We start from the raw sequence: 12,146 nt of genomic DNA, 5'->3' as shown, positions 1-12,146 counted from the left end.
ACCAAAGACATGGATTTTGTGCAGTTTTATTTATCCTTCTTGTTATTCTGTGTTGTTTTTGAGAGATTCAGATTTTTTGGCCATCATCTCGGCTACCCTTAAGGCTAATTTAGAACGCTTTAATTTAGAACACCGTATCTTTTGTGTGACCCTATCGACCATGAAGATTTCATCAAGCTTTACTCCCTGGAGTTTTCACTAAGAATCTGTTAGCTATTTTGTGTTTTCCTGACATAAAATTATGTGACAGTATGGAATATCCTTTTTCAAACTGCATGCCCCTCAACTCACAGAATTTAATATTTCCCTCCCTCACCCCAGAAGACATCCTCCACACAGTGGAGGCCTGAACTTAAAGTCTTTAGATATGAGGGTGAACAAATAAAGCATCCACTGGGACCTTGTCCCCACATTGTTACTATGTCTCCAGTCTCCTTGTTTGTGTCTCAAACAAATAGCTCTTGTCTTTTGACACCCTAGCCCAGAGCAACATTGAAACATTCTTCCTACTTGAGAGGTATAATTTATCATCTGACAGGGTCTAGTGCAAATTATTACTCACCAGCCTTAAATGACACAGAAGTGGACTGATGAGGGCCAGTAGGGGATAATGAGAAGACAATGCATAGGAAAGCAGAAGGCTGGGTCCTAGCCCCAACTCTGCCACTGGCTCACTGTTTAAGCTAGAGTAAGTCCCTGCCCTGATCTCTGAGCCTCAACTTTCCCATCTGAGCTGAATGCTATCTGGGGACCCTAATGGTTCTGAGGAACTCTGACCTCTCCTAAAAGGGATTTTGGTTTGGAGTTGGCCTCATGGACTCAAAGAGCTCTATAAGCTCCACAGAGCAAAGAGTGGTCCAAGAGAATGAAGAGCTGAACCCTCACCCTACCCTCAAGTGAGAGAAGATGAGTGAACACTGACAGTCACCTAGGCATCTAGCCCCTATATCACTCATGCCAAGAGACCAACCAGTCTCTTCTTGGATAAAACCAACAATGGTGAGCTCACTTCTTTTCAAAGTAGCCCCTTTTGCTTTATACTTTTAAGGTAGTAAAGATGGAGGGAAGTGGGCACTTCAAGAGATATTCACAGAAAAAAAGTGACAAGAGGGAGATGTCAAGGATAAAATCTAGTTTCCTGACTTGTGAAAACACATGGATTAGTGGTGCATTCACTTAGATGGGAACAGATTAGGGGTGGGTAAAGGAAGATCATGAGTTCAGTCTTGAGCACACAACTTTGAGGAACCATTGAGACATCCAAGCCAAAGCAAGTGGCCAGTTGGATATTCAGATCCAGAGCTCAAAGGAGACATTCCGACTGGTGGACAAATAAATTAAAGTGGCTTTTCTAAAGATTGGTAAATGTGATCACTGAGGAAGAGAATATGAAATGAAAAGGAGAAAAAGGCCCTCAGATGAGAAGTTGATGGATACCAACATTGAAAGGGTAGGGAGGTGAAGAATTGCTTGCCAGCCTGAGAGGTGAAGGAAGAGCCAAGAGAGTCCCACTTCAGAAGTCACTGGAGGAGGGGTTCAGGAAAGATGAAATGGTCACTAGTGTCGAGTGCTGCTGAAGAGTCAAGTAAGGACTGAAAACGTCCACTGGATGCAATGTAGTAGAGATGCTTGGAGACTTTACTAAGGATGTTTGTGGTAAACTGATGGGATGGAAAAGTCAGAGTGGAGGAGTCGAGGGCCAAGTGGGAGGTAAGGAAATGGGGCAGCAAGTGTAAACAACTCTGTGGAGGCATTTAGCTGTAAAAGGAGAGGAAAGAGATGGGAAGTACTCATGTGGAATGTGGAACGTTAGAAGCTTTCTTAAATAGGAAAGGGTTTATCATGGTTACACATCAATGGGATGATCCAGTTGAGACAGAATCATTGAATATACAGAAGAGAAAATGTTACCTATGGTTCCTTAGAAGGCAGGAGGAGATGGACTCAACAGAGCAGAAGGAAGGGTTGTTTCGCCAGTGTTTCAAAATTCTTAGGACTGAGTTTCTACCAAGGCTGCACAAGTAAATAACTGGGAGTTTTTGTTTTGTTTTGTTTTGTTTTAAGTGCCAAGTCAATTTTATAAAATTATGAGTTTCTAATAATCTGCGTGTATATATTTTCTTCTTTTGCTCTCTTCACATCTCAAAATTATTCAATTACTATGAAAAATGTTTAAAAATATAACCAGTGTACAAAAATTATGACACCTGAAAAAAAAGTATTATTCTAAAAAAAAAAAGTATTATTCATTCAGGAAAATGAAATTTAAGTAGTTTAGAGAAAGAAAATCCAGAACACTGTGTTTTGGTATACTTTTCTATAATATTCTTTATCTTCTGAGTAACTAAAGGAAATCCAAATGGAAATAAGACTTCAGATGATGACCAGTCATCTTTTTCTTCAAAGCAGAACCAGTGAGCTAACAGTGAACCAGACTGCCATGGTCCTCCATTATCACCCATGTGGCTGCCCCAACCATCTAACTCCTTACAAAGCCCCCAACTAGTGGTTTTTTACCTCTCATTCACTAGCAGCTTATAGAAACTCATATAAATTCAGAACCATACTCATCCCAACTCAAAAGAGGGAAAGGTCTCTCCATGAGGATCATCACTCAGAAGAATTATTCCCTCTTCACGGTCAAGGACCACAAAGCCATTGAGAGTCTCACTACTACTAGGGACTGCCACTCATTTCTCCACAGCCCATTCATTTACAGATTCCTTCTCTATTCACATTTGCTGAGACCTTTAGGCAACTCACAGAGAAAAAGGCCACAGGAACAAGTGGATAATGAAAATGAATATAGCCCTTCACCAATAAGTCTTAGTTTCATATAATCTAAGAGAATTCTAAGGAACCATTGATTAGTGGGATCAACCAGGATAACCGCTCACCAATGGGGATTCCCCTTATCAGCTCCTCTAACAATGGCACTGCAGCCGCTATTTGAACCCCTCAAGTGACAGGGGGGTTGTACACCATGGCACTGACACGGAGAACAGAAAACTGTCTTTGAATTTCTAAAATGTCCTCCTTAGGAAGACAAGCCTGACTGCAAAAGACCTAGGATAGAACCACAAAGAAGCATATTTTCTCTTTACAGGAGACAGAAGACCTTGAAAGAAAGGGCCGTCCAAACAGATCTCACAGACTAATGGTCATTTGGTCTCTCTCCTTCCTTCTGGTACAAAGAGTCCTCCTGCCTGGCCCACTTAGGATCCACTATCATTGTTGGAAAAGATCTCCTGGTACAAAGCCCAAGATCTTCTGGGAGCTTTTACTGGTTTGTCCTTCTCTCATGGAGAAATAGTGACCATTCCATTCATTTCCTGGGGAAAAAACTTCAGAATTTGATAATAGGGTCATGTCCTACTTTAAACCCACTTAAAAAGGCAAAGGAGCCCAAAGTCCACCCAGCGGACTGATAAAGGAAGAATGCTCAGGCAAGAGCCCTCCCCTGGCAGTAACTTATGAAAAGCAGGGCATGATGGGAACTAGGGCTACCACTCAGCTTTACCAGCAGTCCCAGCTCAGCCTCCATCAGCAGGGCTCCCACCCACCCAAGCGGAGGCATACAGCTGGATTGCAGGGTCCATAGTTTCATTTACATAAGTGGGATCAGATGTCACCTAAAGTCCTACAACCTGCTTCTTAAAGTAATGATTATGGACATTATTGGGTTTTTTTTTTAATTATTATGCACATCTTTCCGTATCTGCACGTATAGATTGACCTCATTCATTTTACAAGCTGAGTAGTATTCTGTTAAGTAACTGCACATAATTTATTTACATAATCTGCTCTTATTAGACATCTGAGATATTTCCAAGTCCTTCCAAAACTGCAGTGATAATCTTCATGCATACACTTGTGTGCACTTCCATAAGTGTTCTCCACAATGTGAATCCCTTTTCCTTCACTTTTTTACTACAATAAGCAATTAGCACCTTTTGCACACATCTCTGTGCACATATATAGTATTTCTGAGGCTATATCTCTTGAAGCTGAATTTGCTACACCAAAAAGGATGAACATTTTAAAAATTTACTGCCAAATTGCCCTCCTATAGACCTTACTCATTTATATCATCTCAACAGGAGGGGCTTAAGAGAGTGACTGCTTCACTCATATCTACTACAAATTTGGTGATTTTTAACTTTTGATTTTTGCCAATTTGTTAGGTGGGAAGGGGACTTTTTTAAAAAAAGAATTACATTTCCCTGGTTATTGGTGAGATTGTGCATCTTTTTATATCTTTGTTGGTTATTTTTATTTCTGCCTCAGCGGTGTGCCTGTTCACAGCCTTTGTTGGTTTTTCTTTTGAGTTGTCTTTTTCATATTGACTTGGAGGAGCACTTTATACAATTAATGGTTTATTAATACTTGATCTGTTTTACACACTACAAACTTTTTTTCCTGGTCTGTCACTTATCTTTCAACGTTTCTTATCTTTGCCTATTTTTCTGTTGACTTAGTCATATTTTCCCACTGATTTGTAAAGTATTTTTCTATCTGAAGGATAATCTACTTTTGTCACAAATCTTGCAAATATGTTTGTTTGCCATTTTGTTTTGGACTGTGTTGGGTTAGAAAAGATTTATGTTTATTTAGACACATAGATATGCCTTCGCACATCGTAAGTCTTTAGAAAGTTTTTCCCCACTCTGAGATGAGATAGTCACCAATATCTTCTTCAGGTTTTGCTAGCTATGATTCTTTAATGCATCTGGAATTTATTTGTTGTGCGGTATGCCATAGGAATCTCTCTTTTTTTTTTCCAAAATAGTTGGTTACATTTCTCAATATCTTTCATCAAATTAGTCATCCTTTCCTCTGGTTTGTAATCCCGACTTACTCATATACTTTTTATTTGGACTTAAAAGAGATCGAAATGATTAATATCAACAATCTTGACTTCATTTACAAGGGAGAGAAGAATCATTATTTGTTTTGGATAGGAAAGGAGAGTGTTGGTGTGGGATAAAATCGGGGGAAGGCAGTTAAGATAGTCATGGAATTTGCTGTGAAAAAAGGAAAGTCTGAGGAGAAAATGGCCAAAGAGAAAACTACTGAGTCATAGAAGGAATGTGTTATCACAAAAATGATGGCCACAGGAAAAGAATATTTGGGGCAGTCTTAAAAAGCAGATGATGCAAGCAGAATTGAGTTGGTGGCACTGAGCTCGCTGCTTAAGGGAAAAGGGTCATGGTCAGTGTTCTCGCCATAGAGCCAAAGTGGCTGTCACAAAGCCTGAAGTGCAGTGCATGTTAAGTCATGTGAAGTCATTAATTAACAAATATAAAAAACTAGGGTTGCGGATATATTAAATAGCTTTAAAGTAATACACGTTCATTATTAAAAAAGAGAAAATAGAGGACACTAGAATGACGCTAGCTACCTTTTATCGAGCACCTACTGTGGTCCAGCATTTTATTAGTTGCTCTACATATATTTTATTTTATAAAGAAGAAAATTAAAACCTGTAAACCCACCACCCGAGATCAACTACTAGTAACACTCTGCTATATTTTCTTCCAGTCTTGTTCTTCTGACAGGTTCTGTGACCGTTGCTAACACTTACTGAACCCTTACTCCCATGCCCAGACTACTACAATATTTTAAGCCTTTTTAAAGAAATACTTTTGTAAGCCTTGTAACAATCCTAAGAGATAGGCACCATTACTGTTTTAATTTTACAGATAAGGAAATTGGGAACAAAGAGGTTAAGTAATGTGCCCATTCTGTATACTCAGTTTTGTAGATTGCTTCTTACTATTTAAGCTGATATCAGGAATGTTCTCCCACATCATTAACTCTCCCCCAGAAGAGATCATTTAATAGCTGCCTAATATCTCATCACATGGGCATGTCATTTATTTAACCATTTCAGTATTTCTGTTCAATCGTTAGTGATTTTTTAATAGAATAAATACTGCTGTTACAAACACCTTTGTACTTAACCCTTGGTGCATATCCAAACACTCGGATTTTTTTACCAAATGACAGTGGAATTAACTGAGCCAACCTTCTTCCAGGCTTTTTCTACATATTGTCAAATTGCCTTCCATTTTACACTCCCCCAGAAATAAATACAAGCACCAAGTTTATGTTCTTGCCAACACTAAGTATTGTTGATTTTAAATCCTAACCAATTTAAAGGGGTAAAAAATATTATATATCATAATTTTAGTTCATTGTTGTCATGAGGGAGAAACAAAAGAGACTGTGGTTCTTCCAAAAATTTTAATTAAGTCTCTCTCATATGCCAAGCACTCTTCCGGAGGCTAAGGATGAGACAGTGAGCGAGACTAACCAAACCCCGCCTTCTTGGGACTCTCAGCCTAAGAGGTACATTCCACATGGAGCACATGAATTCCAACTGTAAGTTTTCCTAACAAGCCCGTAGTAGCACTAAGCGTTCATCAGCTCCTGTAAAATAAAGCACTAAGAACTCATTTAATCATCTCAACAACTCCCGTTTTACAGATGAGGAAATTAAGTCACCAAGAGGTCAAGTAACCTACAAAAGGTTATAGAAGGAAGCAGCAAGAACAAGAATCAAACCAGGAAAGCCGGCTTCAGTGCCTTTAATCAATGCCCCACCCTGCCTCCCTCGCTGAGGTGTGCTCAGAGTGTGCTAACTCACTGAAGGAGCAGAAAGAAGATTGAAGAAAATAGAAACATCTAAAGAAAATGGAACAAAATTGAACAAACAGGAAGAGCATCAGAAATAGAGGTTCATCTGGTCAAGAAATATCATGAAATGCCGAATTGTATCTTCCCTCTCTCCTCTTGTCAGAGGAGTTGGTAAGGAGAGCACGCAGAAAAAAGGAGCAGATAGTACATACGTTGGACAGTAAACCTGGAACAGTCCAAAGACAGAGGAAAGGAATGGTCTAAATTCCCCTGCTGTGAGGCCGCAGAGGAGGGAAGTAGCGAGCGTCCTCAGCCTTCCTAACCCTCAAGCAATGGGAATACAGAGGGTGCAGTCCTAGTAGGATTCAACACTGAGCAGATGGGGGCGGGGGGGTGGGGGGCAGCGGTGAGGAATGGAAACTTGTACTTTTCCTGGGCTTCCGGCCCAGCGATCTCCCAGCCTGGCCTGAGGCTGTGGCCTCCTCTGGCAGGACCTCCAGTTCTGCCGGGACGCGGGGCACATTCCCGTGGGCTGCAGCGCCATCTAGCAGATGTGCTGGTGAAATGGCACCAGCAGGGCCATCCCAGAGTTCTTCAAAGACACATGTCCACTGTGCTCAGTGCTGAGGTCACCACGAACAAACAAGTCCTTGAGAAGTTCACTGTCCATCTGGGGAACAATCACAGGTTCTAGGACAGACAGTTACACAAGCGTCTAGGGAACAGGGAGGAGCGGGGCTGACCTCTGCCTGGGTTTGGGAAAGGCCACGCAGAGAAAGCAATATTCAAACCAGGTCTCAGAAGATGTGTTCTTACTAGTCAAGCAGTAGAGATGAAAGAAACTTCCAGGCAAGGAGACTGAAGCCTCGAAGGCCCAGAAGTGTGAGAGTTTAGCGCATACTCAAGGAAGGCTGGAAAGTTCAAATCACAAGCCAATAGCAACTTTACAGACATCTAGTTTAACATCCTTGTTTTGCAGATCCCACTTTTGACATCCGGGCAAGGAGGGGACTTCATGCAGATTTACACCACACTGGAACTCTTATTTCCTGACACTCCATCTCCTACTCTTCTTCTGAACCATGGAAGGAAGAGGCCAGCAGCCAGCTCTCTGGAAAAGGTTACTGTTGCCTGCCAGGGCCCTAGAGTAAGGCTGTGCCCATGCAAGTTAGACCTTGAACACAAGAAGACATGCTTGGGTTCAAAACTCACCTCCATCCGTAGCTATGGAAACTTTATCAGACTAAGGTCTTTCTGAGTCTCACTTTCCTTATCCGTCAGGTGGGAATCATAGTAGTCCTTACTTCATATGGCTGTTTCCGAGGTAGAAAAAGTTGATCCCATGGGCACAAAGCCCAGCATATGCTAAGTGCTCAATCATTGAATAGTAAAGGCTATGACTTTAATATTGTCACTTTGTATTATAATATTATTGGTATTTTTCTTACTTGAAAGTATCCATTATCATTGATTGTTTATGATTTATTATTTCTACTGTAAAAGTACTGACTACTTCCTGAGGGAACTGGAGGTATTCTATCTGGGTAAGAACAAACACAGAAGCCACAGTCCTATTTTAAAACTTGAAGGGCCAATCTGGAACAGGAGAAGTGGTCTGAGGGATGCCAGAGGGTTGAGCCAACAATGGTCGAGAGCTTCAGGATGGAAGATTTTACTTCCATGTACAGAAAAACTTCCTTACCCTCCAGGTGGCCTTGGGAGGAATATATGCACCTGTTATTAGAAATGTTCCTTCCAAGACCAGATGACCATTTGTAGGGCCTGCACCTACCTTGCACGGGGCTAGAAATCATCTAGTCCATTTCACTTTCTGATCCCTTAAACATCTAATTTAGCTCTGCTTTCTAGGGGAATATGATTCAGTAGGTCATCTGGGAAGACAGATGTCTATGTTTATAAATTTCAAAGTCATGAGCAATGCTCAAAGAAGTCAGGATCCAAAAAGCATAACCCTGTTTGTTCAGAGTAATTCATTAGATTTTAACTGGAAATGTTAAGAAGAGGCTGAAATGTCCACGTAAGACTGGAGACCAGAGGAAGACAAGACAAGAGGAATAGGACAGAGGAACAGAAGGCAGCTCAGCCTTATGCCCCAGGCGCTGCTTGAGAATGAGTCTTCATTCTGAAAAGATGGAAAGGGCTTTTGCAGTCCTGATATCCATATAAAGTGTAGAAATACCATCTTAAAATCATTAAATAACAGAACACATTGAATACTCACTGTTCAATCATTTATGCAGAGTCTGCTGTGTGCCAAGCACTTGGAATACTAAAGTACATCTAAAACTAGAGTCTAGATGAGGCTTGGAGGTGTAATGTCTCTGAGAAGATAATAAGACCTAGGCACATAATAACTGTAATCCAAAAACAAAAGGCCTAATATTATATGTCAGACATGTGAGGTTGCATGACTCTCTGTAAAAGGCATTGGAGGAAGGCTTTATGGAGGAAGTGATAGGTTGGGCCCTTAGTAACACATAGGATTTGAACTCCAAATGATAGGAGGGAAGAACTTCTCATGCAAGACAGCAGTGTGGACAAAGCATCAAGGGTCTAAAGTATGGGCTAGGGGTGGGGGAGTAGAACCCCACTGTGGTCAGAGCATAGGGAGTGTGAAGGGGTGGGGAGGGATTAAGATCAAAGAAGTCATCCTTCAGCAATCCCACTCCCAGGTATATACCCAAGAAAATTGAAAACACGCCTCCACATAAAAACCTGTACACCAATGTTCATAGCAGCATTACTCATAATAGCCAAAAAGTGGGAACAACCCAAATAAATGTCCATCAACTGATGAATGGATAAATAAAATGTAGCATATCTATCTATACAGTATTATTTAGCATTGGCAATCAAAAGCAATGAAGTTCAGATAAATGTGACAACATGGATGAACCTTGAAAACACATACTAAATGAAAGAAGCCAGAGACAAAAACCACATAGGAAAATCCATTAATATGAAAGGCCCAGAATAGGTAAATCTATAGAGACAGAAAGACTGATGGTTGCCTAGGGCTGGAGGGGATACATGATGGCATATTTCAAAGGTTACACTTTAGGTTTTCTGGCTCTTCCCACTGTTAGAGAATTCCTCTGCTTGCAGCTCCCTCCACGACTCTCCAGCCAGACTCACCCTTGGGGTAAGCCTGGGCAGCAATTCTGAGTGCCCCCCGACATCCCAACTGAACACCCCCCCATCACCATAAATGTCCAAAAATGACTGAGCATGACTTCACCAAGAACAGCACCGTCCCCAGACTTTCCTGCCTTTTATTAGCACCAAATATGTTAACAAGTACATCTTCTCTCTCTCTCTCTCTCTCTTGCTCACTCTCTTGCTCTCTCTTTCTCTCTTTTTGGTGCACACCTCTCTCCCATTACAGAAAAGTCAGGAGGCTAAGACATACAGGACTTACTGCCTCCAAGCAAAGCTGGCATAGCTGAAATGTAAAGAAAAAGCAAAGATTCAAATTCTTGGCTTTTGGAGTGGGCTTTGGAAAGTCACAGCAAAAACAGTCTTGAAAGCCAAGAGTGTGGTTTGGAAGAGCCAAGCTTTTTAATTTAAGATTGAATAAGGCTCTGAGTTCTAGAAGCATGGTTTGCGGCATGAGAAGCCTAGCTGAAGGAATTGGGACTTCAATTCCAGCTATTCGTGACCTTTCCTTCACTCCTTAAATACATCCTCACCACACAGGCTCAACCATTCCCATACCACCTTCCCTCCTGCCCTGCTCCAGGCTGAACCCCCAACACTCCAGGCCTGGGCTCCACCTCGCGTTCCCCCTGCCCAACTTACACAGTCGACCACCCTGATCTTTCTGAAATCCTACCCCTCCAATGTTTCCTCCTTGCCCACTGGAAATGCTTATTGAATATTTGTTAGATACTAGGCATTGTGCTAAATTGGGATAAGCTGTGACCCCTGAGCCAAATCAGGTCTGCCACAGGTTTTTGTAAATAAAGTTTTATTGGAACACAGCCCCAATCACTCATTTGCATATCATCTAAGGAAACTGTCATGCTATGAGGGCAGAGTCAGCAGTTGTGACAGAGGCAGTATGGCCCCCAAAGCCTCAAATATTTAGTCCCAGGCCCTTTACAGAAAAAAAAAAAAAAAAAAAAAGACTTTACTGGCCCATGTGTTAGATGCCAAGTTTACCACAGTGAGCAAAACAGGCATGGTCACCTACTGCTTACAGACTAAGGCCTTCCACTTCCTGCCCTTTTCTTTCATTACCTTCTATTCATGAGTCCTCTGAGAGTACACTGGTTCCTAGATTTTTGGAATTCGTCCATCAGTAAAAATAATTTTCTTAATGACAGAGGATTGACATAGGTTATCAGGTAGGTATGTTTTTAAAAACCAACTACCATCTAATATCACTAACATTTTATAAGAAAGAAACATTTTAACATTAAAAAAGAGCAAGGTGGATGCACCTGGATGGCTCAGTCAGTTGAGCGTCCAACTTCAGCTCAGGTCATGATCTCGTGGTCATAAGTTCGAGCCCTACATCGGACTCACCACTGTCAGCACAAAGCTCACTTCAGATCCTCTGTCCCCCTACCTGTGCCCCTCCTCGGTTTGTGCTCTCTCAAAAATAAATACACATTTTATTTAAAAAAGGAAGAAAGAAAAGAAGGAGCAAGGATATCTCTTAAAATGAAGAAAAATTCCTCAAGCTACACTAGTTTTGCAAAATTCATTCTATTGGCTTTATTTTCCCCATTTTGCTGTGAAGAATGAACGTTCTTCACAAATCATCACAGGTTTGTGATCATCTGCATAGGAACCTTTGATCTAGTCTACGCAAGCTGGTTTAATTTGTATTACCCAAATTTGCCATGAATCTTCCCACGCAATTTTGCATCCAGAAAGCTCTTCCTCCTTCTCTCCTGCTCACTGTTCAGAGCTCAGCTCCTCAGAGGCCGAAGGGTAGGGTTCCCTCCGGCAACCAGCTAAAAGCCCAGCTGCTCAAGCAAGCACCCAGGCTGCTGGCAGCACGGACGAGAGATATGGCTGCGGGTATCTGTCAGCCACAGAGCAGGGTGACAGGACAGCCAGAAGGGCCACCTGGAGTGTGGCCCTTCCACTGGCACATGCAGGTGAACCCATTTGATACAGGCATGCTGACAGCTCCATGGCAAAGGTTCCCACCCGAATGCTTGACGGATGAGCACCGGCTTTCTGATAAGTCTCTCACATGACCTGGGATGCCATGAGGGCCCCCGGCGGCCACGGCCAGCTCCCAGTCAGCACATGTGGCGGCCAACACAGAGAGCTCGCCTTACTGGCCAGCAGCCCCAGGATGCCGGGTCCTCACTGCTCACATGAAGTTTCTGGAATCCCCTTAAACAATCTCGAGGTCCGTGGAAAAACAAGTTATGGCTCTTCCATGAAGAGAATCCCAGCATGGCCCCATACCAAGCACATTTTTCTACCTGACTTCCATTCAGAGACATTCTCCAAAAGCCCCTACTTAC

The 12,146-nt window shown here is 42.0% G+C and overlaps 1 long non-coding RNA gene across 1 annotated transcript in view; it reads left to right on the top strand.

Annotated features, from left to right (window-relative positions):
* The window catches only part of LOC121034740 (uncharacterized), a 490,191-nt gene extending 482,141 nt beyond the window's left edge, over positions 1 to 8,050 (top strand). Inside the window, exons 4-5 of the long non-coding RNA XR_005792590.1 lie at positions 6,274 to 6,384; positions 6,490 to 8,050. This is a non-coding gene — a long non-coding RNA (uncharacterized LOC121034740). The remainder of the gene's footprint in view (positions 1 to 6,273; positions 6,385 to 6,489) is intronic.
* The last annotated feature ends 4,096 nt before the right edge of the window (positions 8,051 to 12,146 follow it).

The sequence above is a fragment of the Herpailurus yagouaroundi genome, unplaced genomic scaffold, assembly GCF_014898765.1.
Source record: "Herpailurus yagouaroundi ecotype Mexico unplaced genomic scaffold, PumYag 160, whole genome shotgun sequence".
Taxonomy (NCBI): domain Eukaryota; kingdom Metazoa; phylum Chordata; class Mammalia; order Carnivora; family Felidae; genus Herpailurus; species Herpailurus yagouaroundi.
The sequence above is the reverse complement of the archived record's forward strand: the minus strand, read 5'-3'. Positions and strand labels throughout refer to the sequence as shown.